At 41.7% G+C, this 11,898-nt stretch overlaps 2 pseudogenes; both read left to right on the forward strand.

Annotated features, from left to right (window-relative positions):
• The first annotated feature begins 84 nt into the window (after nucleotides 1-84).
• On the forward strand, nucleotides 85-2,893 carry LOC117088261 (annotated as a pseudogene).
• A 7,000-nt stretch (nucleotides 2,894-9,893) lies between these two features.
• LOC117088253 lies at nucleotides 9,894-11,690 on the forward strand (annotated as a pseudogene).
• Nucleotides 11,691-11,898: the final 208 nt, after the last annotated feature.

Below are 11,898 nucleotides of genomic sequence, written 5' to 3' on the forward strand. Positions count from 1 at the left end.
CTCCATCTGAAAGTGGTTGGAAGATTGGCTACCATCTGGGTGCGAGGAATCATTAGCAGTGAGGCCAAGTTTGGGGAGCCTGAGAGGAGCTGTGCACCAAGAGGAGGGTGTTTTTTTTTTTGTTTTGTTTTGTTTTTGAGAATCCAGAGGCCCTTGTTGTCTGCTTCCTTTCTCAAGCTGAACCCCTGCCCCCGGAGCCCCCAGCAGTGCCCTCTGAGGTGGAGCTGCAGCACCTGAGGAAGGAACTAAAGAGAGTGTCAGCAGAGCTCCAGGTCCAGGTGGAGAACAATCAACGTGTAAGTCTCCTAAACCGGAGGCAAAAGAAGAGGCTTCGAAAGCAGGAGGAGAGGCTTCAGCAGTTGGCTGAGCCACAGAGTGACTTTGAGGAGCTGGTGCATTGCCCCACCTGGGGAGCCTGCCTTCCTCCCTAGCCCTCCAAGCCTTTGTTTCCGCACCTGTAAAATGGGGCAATGTAGCCCTCATGTGAAATGTTACTTCTAAAGCCACCTGTGAGCCAGAGCCCTGCTCTGGTGGCTGTGGGAGAGAGGGGATGATTTTTCTAACCTGCCTCCACCCTTCTCAGTGCCATGGGAGGCAGACACCAAGTTCTGGGGTCTCCAGCTGCAGTGGGTGGCTGCTGATTGCTTCTCTTTGTCCAGAACAACGAGAACAAGAGCGCACTGCAGTTGGAGCAGCAAGTAGAGGAGCTACAGGAGAAGCTGGATGAGGTGAGGGAGACGGTAACCTCTGCCCCATCCAAGAAGGGCTGGGAGGCGGGCACCAGCCTCTGGGGAGGGGTGTGCCAGGCTAGAGACAGCTCCAGCCTGGGGGCAGGTGACACCAGCCACTTTATGGACCACCTGGAAGAGAAGGTGAACCTGAGGGAGCAGGTGGAGAAACAAGAACTTTGATTCATCCAGTACTGGAGAGAGAGATGCCATCAGTGAGTGGGAGGCCAGGGCATGGCAGGGGGAGCTGCAGGGCCCTAGGAGGGGCCTCAGCATCTGAGTCCTGTTCTCCTGCAGGAAAGTTCATCACCTTATAACAGAGCCAGGGGCCAGTGCCAAAGATGCAGCAATGGGAGGACGACATCATCAGGCTGGCCCAGCACAGGGAGGAGATGAAGGTAGGGTGTGCAACATCTCTGTGGGGATGGGCGTGGGCGTGAGGGTGGGTTCCAGCAGCGGCGTGACAGCTGAGCACCCCTCCGTCCAGGTGAAGCTGCTGGCACTGCAGGAGATGCTGTTACAGCTTGTGGCGACTACAACAAGGAGAACCACAAATTCCTGGCCACTGCCCAGAACCCTGCTGATGAGCCCGGTCCAGGAACCCCAGTCCCCCAGGAGCTTGGGGCCGCCGACAAGCCTGGTGGTGAGTAGAGCCCTCAGGCGGGGCAGGCAGGAGCAGGGCATGCTGGCGCTGCACTCAGATCCCCACCTCCAATTCTCCAAAGATCTTTGTAAGATGAGCCTCACCGACAGCGTGGAGCCTGCACCAGGAGAGGCCAAGGAGGGTTCTCCCGACGACAACCATACTGCACAGCCAGTCTGCACAGGAGCACCAGGAGCACCCAGGCTTGGACAGCAACCGCTCTGTGCCATTCTTTTGCTGGGCTTGGCTGCAGAGAAGAAGGAGATAAACATCGCCATCATCAAAGAGCTGGTCAAGAAACTTTTTAAAAAGAAACAAACTTATGGGGTGAATCTGCTACACAATCCATTTCCTTCATTTGCATGTTAGAGCCACTCATGATTATTTGTGTTTCTAATTTATGTTTTATTTGTAAGAAGTTAAAGAGAGTGGGTCTCTGTAGCTTTCACTGAGGTTCACTCTGGCATCCTTTAGCATTTTTCTTTTTTAATTTTAGAATTGTAGGTCATTAGCATGTACATTGAGTTTGCTGTTACGTGGTGGGAGTTCAAACACCCAAAGACCCACTGTTTGCACAAAACTATTCTCACTGGTTTGGCATAGGCTGCCATGCTTTTCTAATGTTATTGCAGCGTGTATGTTCATTACAGAATTCAGATAAAATTTGCTTATGTTCTGCTATTATGTTTGATTTAATCTTAATCACAGTGAGCTCTTCATTAGCTCAATATGTGGTTTGCCCCCAAGTGTGCACTGTTGATTACTTTGTAATATGCCACTATGAGTACTGACATTACAGTTGTTTAACGGCCGAGAACTGGAAACAGCCTTTCCCCCATTTTCTGTGTGCTGGTGATGGGAGTAATGACGTTCTGGGGGAGCTTTTTAAATCCCGCAGAAGAGGACAGTGGCCTGCTCCGGCAGGTACGTGCGGGACAGCGTGTGTTTCCTTGGTTCCGGTGCCAGGAATGAGCGCAGCACTATGGTAGTTCCCTTAGGATTTGTGTGCGCGCTGGGCTCATGAAGATATTGCATCACGAGCTGCAGCAGTTGTATTCTTTTTCCACGACCTAAAAAGGGATTATTTCTGAGGAATGAAAGGTTCGCATCGTTGACTGTGGATGTGGAAAACCTTTCCTAGCTTAGAGCATTGGTATCTATAATATATTTTAAAGTCGGAGTTCATGTTACCTGTTTTAATTACATGACTACATACATGTCCCAGTTCACAGAAGGGTGCTGGCTGGCATTCTTCTTAATGTATTTAGTAAAGATCATAAGAAATCCTTTATGAGTTTAAATGTCCCAGGAACACATATACAGGCTGTAGTCAAGAATAAGTTAAAGTGAAGGAAAGCTGTGTGACACCTGACATTCCTCTCTGTTCACGGAGCTTCTTTGAGGCTTGAAGATTGATTTTACCGTCTAGACCTCTCTGGCTAATACCTATTCTTCAAATACCTTGGTTACTCTGACATAGGAATTTACTTCTTTTCCTTGAATGGAAAACACTTTCAAAAATAATAACATTATTATAAACGAATATATGTGAGAGTATTTAGTTGAAACAAAAAGAGTTTTAGTAAACAGTATCATACTATCTTTGAAAATCAAGGGGAAGTTTATGCAACTTAAAATGTTTACAAACTGCAGTGCAATCTGTTTGTGAATGTCAGTGTATTATCAGGAAACATGTCTATACAATCACAGAGTAATATATTTCCTTGCAAACTTCTTTACGAAGAGTGAAACATGTTTTTGTACCTCTCGGTTTCAGTTAGGGGCATATTTTGTGCAATATTTATGTGATTGTGCCTATGCACGATGAATGAATGAATTTCAGTCATATATTGCCTAAATCATAACTTGATGATGCTTGGGAAAGACTCAACAGTTAAAACTTCATGAAGTTCTAATTTCTGTGTTCAAAACACATCACAGTATTAGGATGTAGAGAGATATGTACGTGTGCTCCCTGCGGTGGGGATTTCTATTTACTAGACCATCTCCAGTTTTAGCATTTGGCATCCTCACGATACTTTTATAAATATGATATTAACAGAAGAGCAAAATACGATTTTACGATGGAATAACTGATTTGCCTGCATTCACTGAAAAAGTGCTAATATTGGGTCCTTGTGACTTCAACTGACTCTTTCAAATTGTATGAATGTATCAACATATCAGATAAACCCAGTTTCAGAATGATAAAGAAAAATGTTAGACCACATAATGCAGCTAATTAATAGTGGTATGATTAATAGTGCTACTGTGTTTTTCCTTCTGTTGGAGCACAAGAACATTCAATAGAATTTTCACTAAAGAGGAGCTGTGAGTATATTAGTGGGAGTGGGAAGTGGAAATGTCATCTATTTTTTAAAAGGTGGCAGATCCACAATATATAGTGAAAAATGGGGAGAAGGAAAAGCCAAAACAAATGAACTCATTTAAAAATATTATCTGCATTACCCTGGAAGTTATCAAAATTGTATATGCTATATCAATATATTTTTGGAACCATTTTATGGAAGTATTCTTGATAGAGTTTGAATGCATTTAATGCATGCTCTTTTTTTCAGGTGTCCAAAGAGAAGTGCGCTTTTTGCAATAGATCGATATTCTCTAAGCCTGCTTCCCACACCAACTAATTTCAGATTCACTAGAGTTTACTAAGAATAGATTTCTAGCTCTTAATCCCAACCAAATTAATCATAGTTTTTGGGAACTAACCCAGGTATCTTCATTTTCTTTTTTTTTTTTTTTTTTTTTTTTTTTTTTATTATTATTATACTTTAAGTTCTAGGGTACATGTGCATGACGTTTATATCATGTATAACTCCCCAATGCAATCCCTCCCTCCTCCCTCCTCCCCATGATAGGCCCCAGTGTGTGATGTTCCCCTTCCCGAGTCCAAGTGATCTCATTGTTCAGTTCCCACCTATGAGTGAGAACATGCGGTGTTTGGTTTTCTCTTCTTGTGATAGTTTGCTAAGAATGATGGATTCCAGCTGCATCCATGTCCCTACAAAGGACGCAAACTCATCCTTTTTTATGGCTGCATAGTATTCCATGGTGTATATGTGCCACATTTTCTTAATCCAGTCTGTCACAGATGGACATTTGGGTTGATTCCAAGTCTTTGCTATTGTGAATAGTGCCGCAATAAACATACGTGTGCATGTGTCTTTGTAGTAGAGTAATTTATAATCCTTTGGGTATATACCCAGTAGTGGGATGGCTGGGTCATATGGTACATCTAGTTCTAGATCCTTGAGGAATCGCCATACTGTTTTCCATAATGGTTGAACTAGTTTACAATCCCACCAACAGTGTAAAAGTGTTCCTATTTCTCCACATCCTCTCCAACACCTGTTGTTTCCTGACTTCTTAATGATTGCCATTCTAACTGGTGTGAGATGGTATCTCATTGTGGTTTTGATTTGCATTTCTCTGATGGCGAGTGATGATGAGCATTTTTTCATGTGTCTGTTGGCTGTATGGATGTCTTCTTTTGAGAAATGTCTGTTCATATCCTTTGCCCACTTTTTGATGGGGTTGTTTGTTTTTTTCTTGTATATTTGTTTGAGTTCTTTGTAGATTCTAGATATTAGCCCTTTGTCAGATGAGTAGGTTGCAAAAATTTTCTCCCATTCTGTAGGTTGCCTGTTCACTCTGATGGTAGTTTCTTTTGCTGTGCAAAAGCTCTTTAGTTTAATTAGATCCCATGTGTCAATTTTTGCTTTTGCTGCCGTTGCTTTTGGTGTTTTAGACATGAAGACCTTGCCCATGCCTATGTCCTGAATGGTACTACCTAGATTTTCTTCTAGGGTTTTTATGGTATTAGGTCTGACATTTAAGTCTCTGATCCATCTTGAATTAATTTTCGTATAAGGGGTAAGGAAAGGATCCAGTTTCAGCTTTCTACTTATGGCTAGCCAATTTTCCCAGCACCATTTATTAAATAGGGAATCCTTTGCCCATTTCTTGTTTTTGTCAGGTTTGTCAAAGATCAGATGGCTGTAGATGTGTGGTATTATAGGTATCTTCATTTTCAACCAGCATCTAAGATTTGGCTAGTAAGTTGTGAGAGTCAACAGATTTTACTTTTTTTTGGATATGATATAGATGTAGGCAGAAATATCTAAATAGGGTTATAATCACCCCAAATCTTTTTTTTCAGACTATCATAAATGACCACAAAAATTTTGTTCCATGTGAAAAGATTACCTAATGAATGAATAAGTAACTTGGAATGTTAAAGAAAATGGACAGACACTCATTCACACATGTATGTAGAGGAAGAAGTGCACTGCAGTAGAAGAATTTCTTTTCTAGATTAATGGCTGTAAATGTCCCCAATCAAATATTAGTTAATAAGGCAACATTGTCCTTTGAAAAATAATTTGAGAAATGACAATAATTTCATTTCTGCTACAAATTTTTACCTCTGATTGCTAAATGATCTAACAACTACCCATTGTTCTCCCTGTGTTTGTTTTCTAGTGTAAATTTGGTAGACTTAATTACAGGTGACAGTAGTAGCATTTTTGAGGAATGACAATCTTGTGCATTTTAATGCATAATTATGAAAGCACTCTTGACAAATGAATTGATCACCTACACAAAATAGGCATAGGTGTAAATGCGGGTCAGTCAAATGGAAGATCAATCATGTGAAGCAATATTTTCCAACAGTTCTTTAGAGAGATATTCAGAGAAACAACAAGGAAAGTACGTTTCAAATCATCTTGGAGATGCTATATCTTAAAACATACTAAGTACATTTTTGTTTGTTTTTAGCTGCAAGATTTTTTAAACAATGAACAGACCAATGTGCAGTGAATTTCTTGGAGGCAACTGTATAGTTCACTGTTGAATGTATTTGGCAACAAGACATTTTTGCAGTTATCTCGTGGGACTAGGATAATGTGAGATGGATTCAGAAAATCTGAATTTAAGAGTATACAGCTCTGGTGAACCACATTATCTATTACTTCTAGCCGGTTTAAGATCTGTCTTTCTAGGAAAAAAAATGAATTTTAGATTTGTGTACTACATGTAGTATGGCCCATTATAAAAGTTTAAAAACCTTCCCTTATCCTTCTTTTTCCCAAAAGCATATATAATTCTTTTGCCTTGAGAATGAACAATGGTTTTTCATCATTTCAAACATGATTGAGTAACCTACAAAGACCCAAATACAGTGGGAAAGACAGCAGAGAGTACCAATTCATTGGTTATTGATTATAGCTCTGCTGATTTGGTGCCTTCCCATCTTTGTCATTTTTATGGGTTCCAACATATTCCATCTGTTGAGCACCTATCTCTCTGTGTCTTTGAACTGACACTGAACACGTGGTGGACTCTAATTAGTTCTTTTACAGTTTCCTGGAGAATGCTCTTACCTGTTTATTTGAAATCTCATGGTCTCTTGACAGCTCTTTACTATCTACACTGTTATGCATAATTCAAAGATAGAGAAAACACAGTGGACATTTAGATCAACTAACTCACACTACAAAAGAGGAAATACAACATATTACTTCTTATCTACTCCTGCCCATGTGACTTTGCAATGTAATCATGATTCTTTGAAACCTCGCTGATTTCTACAGTCTCCAGACCTAAATTCTCCAAAGTGATGTCTTCAAACTACTGCTTAGGACATGGCCTGTCCCTAGAGGAGAGTGAGGTACCCCCCAGTCCCAGCCACTCACATAGAAACGTTTATGGGACTAGGACTAAGCTAAAAATTCATGAGGCAATGAACTGTTTCTGAGCCAGTTTTAGCGTTGTTTCACATCTCTGTATTCCAGAACTTAGCTTTGCAGCTGTTGCCTAACACAGAGAAAGCCCTCAGTATCTTTGTGTTAGAGGAATAATCAGAAAATAGAGATAAATAAATTGAAAGCAATAGCTAGAGTAAATTATATAATCAGAGCTAATTTTCAACAATACAAACTGTATTCCTTGAAGGACATGGTCTAAAATTTATTTTTTTAAGGTAGAAAAATGATTATCTTCTTTACTATATTTCCAAAAAGCATGATTAAGCCCTCATCAATTTCTGTGGCTGTGATCAGATATTTTATACTCCAGATAATTAGTGGACAGTTTTGCACCTTTGATTTGATATTATACCATCAGTATTCAACAGTTATTTTAACCACTACTGAAATATTTTAAATCCACTGTCATTTAATTGTAGTAATTATCCTGTCTGCAGAAGTTTCCAATGACAGAGAACTATCCTGTGTGTGACAGCCAATGATGAATAGTGCTTTTTTGACACTAAGTTTTCAGGCTAACAAGTAAATCAGGATCCTTCACATTTTCTTTGCTTTGCCAAGTGTCAAAACTGTAAGTCCTCTGGCTGACATTTGACTTGGTGAAACTATAACTGTCTCATTGGTTGTGGCTCTGTTAGAGAAAAATTATATATAATCAACTTTCAGCTCAAATGAATTTCTCAGCTATATTGCTTACTTTTGTTGGTCACAGAATTAACTGGAAAATGTATTTTCCTCTCTAATCTCCCTTAGAAAATAATAATTGAATTCATTTCCCACACATAAAAACTCTCATCTCCTGCTCTTTTTTTTTTATAAAGAGAAACTTTAGCACAAAATACATATGGCCCAAAGATGTTTTGAAACATATACTGAATATACTCTACAAAATTTTAAATATATATGTGAAAAATTCTCATGAATATGTGACATAAAAGGTAAAATGAAAATTGACTTTTTGAAATATTAATCACTTTAGAAGTGGACATTAGGAAATAGTTCATTCGTTTTTTGATGCATATGCTAATGAGCCTTCAGGGAAGGTTATGGTGTGAAATCTATGATTCAGGGATTCAGATTTTCTCAGGGAATTATGTGCAATTAAAAAACAACATTTAATGGGTGTGGTATAAAATTGTCTTAAGTGATTCTATTCCAAGGGGAGGAAATCATATTTTTCTAACATTGAAACTAACTAAGAGAAGTTTGGAGAGAATTCAGAAAATAGGAAAGCAATTTAGTTTCAGAGAATTAATTGCTGTAATACCAGAATAGTAAACCTGGAGTTTCAAGTGTGTTATATATGATGACCAGGTCCTAAGACGTCATTTTTCTTACCTTTGGTAGGATAGAAAAAGACTATGATGGCTTGTTTGTTACGTTCTAGAATTCTTATTAGATAATTATGTAAGTTGTGTTATTTAATGCTTCCTACAAGTCAAAGAGATATTATTTTATCTCTTATTTTGCAGATTAGGGCACAATATTTGAATATTAAGTCATAATACCTAATGTTATAATGCCAGGGAAGGGTTGAGCTTAAAGTCCAATCTGAATGCAAAGACAGTGTTCTTTCTATGAACTCTTCAATTATATAGTCTGCATAAGAGAACTCTCTTCACTGAATGAATTAATCCATTTGGTTACTAGAGTAAAGCTGGTATGATTTAATTTCTCAAAGACCTTAGCTTAACACAGGAACATAATAAATTAAAATAGAGTAAAAATCTTTTGAAATAACTATGATGTATCTCTCAGGATAATAAAAAAAGGAAGGATCACTTCAAGGTCCAATAGTAGTAGATGGATGATTAAACAAATTATGCTGTCCGTGTACATGGTAGACAGATTTAAATCATTAGTTGTACAATATAAACTTTTAAATATGTCAACAGATGTTATAGTAAAACATGAAGGGAAAATACTTAATACCAATGAAGGGATCTCTTAACCTAATATTTAACACTTCATCACTTAATAGGATTTTGAAGAACACCTTCTTATTTCTTTGTTCTTTTTAATTTAGAATCACACAGATTTTATATATAGCATATATATATATTGTATAGCATATATATATTATTTTATTTTATTTTATTTTGAGGCGGAGTCTCGCTCTGTCGCCCAGGCTGAAGTGCAGTGGCGCGATCTCAGCTCACTGCAAGCTCCGCCTCCCATTCACGCCATTCTCCTGCCTCAGCCTCCCGAGTAGCTGGGACTACAGGCGCCCGCCACCGCGCCCCGCTCATTTTTTTTGTATTTTTAGTAGAGACGGGGTTTCACCGTGTTAGCCAGGATGGTCTCGATCTCCTGACCTCGTGATCCACGGGCCTCCGCCTCCCAAAGTGCTGGGATGACAGGCGGGAGCCACCGCGCCCGGCCTTTCCTAGGAAATGTTTTGTTTCCATCTCATTACTTATAGGTCTTTCCAGGTTTTGGAGCTCTTCATGGTTCATTCTTGCTAGATTGGATGTGTCTAGGAAAGTATCCATTTATTCTAGATTTTCTAATTTACTGGCTTCTACTAGCCTCTAATGATCCTTAGAATTTCTACAGTATCCATGATAATGTCCCCTTTTTCATCTCTGATTTTATTAGTTTTTTTTTCTGTGTGTGTGTGTGTGTGTGTGTGGCTAAAGGTTAGTGGTTTGGTTTATCTTTTTTAAAAAACGAAGTTTACATTTTGTTGATTTTTTTTTTTTCATTTCAATTTCATTAATTTCTGCTCTTACCTTTACTCTTTCCTTCGTCTATACTTATTTTGGGTCTGGTTTATTCTTGCTTTTCTAGTTCTTTAAGATGTACCGGCCCCAGGGTCCCGCCGAGCCCAGGCGGCTCCTGCCGGTATCCTGCGCGTGGGCCGGGCCAGCCGCGCCCCCCGGTCCCTATGGCAGTTCACTGGCCTGAGGCCGGCGCCGCTACAGGGCGCGGGGACGGCGCTGCTCCGGGGATTGGAGCCGCGCGCCGCTGAAGGAGCTGCTGTTGGGGCGGGGTAGGGGCGGCTCGCGGGGCGGCGCGGGCCTCGCGCGGCTCCTGGGGCTGTGGGCTCGGGCCGGCAGCTGCAGGTGCGGGGCTCTTGAGCCAGGCCGGCCGCTCCTTGGCTCCCCCGCGCGGGCTTCCCAGGTCCCACCGCCACTGCCTGGGCGGGAAAAGAGGCCTTGCGGCACCGGTCGGAGGCACCTCCCGGGGAGGAGACGCGGCTGCGATCCGCGGCGGCCTGACTCTGGGGCCACGAAGTTCCTGGGGCTGGTGTAACCTGAGCGCCCGAGGCTGGCGGTGCAGTTGGATTTCTCACGATGTCCAGTGTTAGCTCCATGTCTTTCCCCTTCTTCCCGGGTAAGGTCATCGATGCCATCTATACCAGCCCCCCTGTGGACTACAGCGACAACCTGACCCGCCTCTGCCTTGGGCTCAGTGGCCTATTTCTGTGTGGTGCTGCCGCCAATGCCATTCGTGTCTACCTCTTGCAAACTCCAGGTCAGCGCATTGGGAATAGGCTGAGAACTTCCTTCTCCCTTCTGAGGCAGGGTGCTTTCTTTGACGAGACTTGCACAGGAGAACTGATGAACCGCCTCTCATCAGACACTGCACTCGTGGGGCGCTCCGTGACTGAAAACCTCTCAGATGGGCTCAGGGCCGGGGCCCAGGCTTCTGTAGCCATCAGTATGATGTTTTGTGTCTCACCTGATCTGCCCACCTTTGTTTGGAGCGGTGCCTCCAGTGTCAATCATTGCTGTAATTTATGGACGATATCTACGGAAACTGACCAAAGTCACCCAGGATTCCCTGGCACAAGCCACTCAGCTAGCTGAGGAATGTATTGGCAGTGTAAGAACTGTTTGAGGTTTTGGGAAAGAAATGACTGAAATACAGATATATGCCAGCAAAGTGGACCACGTGATGCAGTTAGCAAGGAAAGAGGCATTACTCTGGCTGGCTTCTTTGGAACAACTAGGCTCTGCGGAAACCTGACTGTGCTTTCTGTCCGGTACAAAGGAGGGCTGCTGATGGGCAGTGCCCACATGACCGTGGGTGAACCCTCTTCCTTTCTAATGTATGCTTTCTGGGTTGGAATAAGCGTTGGAAGTCTGAGCTCTTTCTACTCAGAGCTGATTGAAAGGACTGGGTGCCGGGGGGCGCCTCTGGAGCTCTTGGAGAGACAGCCCAAGCTGCCTTTTAACGAGGGGGTCACTTTCAATGAGAAAAGCTTCCAGGGTGCTTTGGAGTTTAAGAACGTGCATTTTGGCTATCCGGCTCGCCCAGAGGTGCCCGTATTTCAGGATTTCAGCCTTTCCATTCCCTCAGGATCTGTCACGGCACTGGTTGGCCCAAGTGGTTCTGGCAAATCAACAGTGCTTTGGCTCCTGCTGAGGTTGTACGACCCTGCTTCTGGAACTATCAATCTTGATGGTCATGACATCTGTCAGCTAAACCCAGTGTGGCTGAGATCCAAGATTGGGACAGTGAGTCAGGAACCCGTCTAGTAAACCACATGAGAAACTTTAATGCAAAACAGGGTTGCAGAAAAAACAAAAAAAAAAACTAAGAGACTGAAATATGTAAACCATATATCGTGTTATTTGAAAAATACTTTTTTCCACAGTGTGTAAAATAGTTTTGAAATGTACCTGTTCTCAAGATCTTTTTATTCAGCGTTTTAACAATTGTAACTTTTTCAATGTCTATAGCACCGAAGCTATTTTCAGATTTTGCATTTTCTTTTATTGTGGAATATTTT

The sequence above is a fragment of the Trachypithecus francoisi genome, unplaced genomic scaffold, assembly GCF_009764315.1.
Source record: "Trachypithecus francoisi isolate TF-2019V2 unplaced genomic scaffold, Tfra_2.0 Contig00739, whole genome shotgun sequence".
NCBI classification, from domain to species: Eukaryota; Metazoa; Chordata; class Mammalia; order Primates; family Cercopithecidae; genus Trachypithecus; species Trachypithecus francoisi.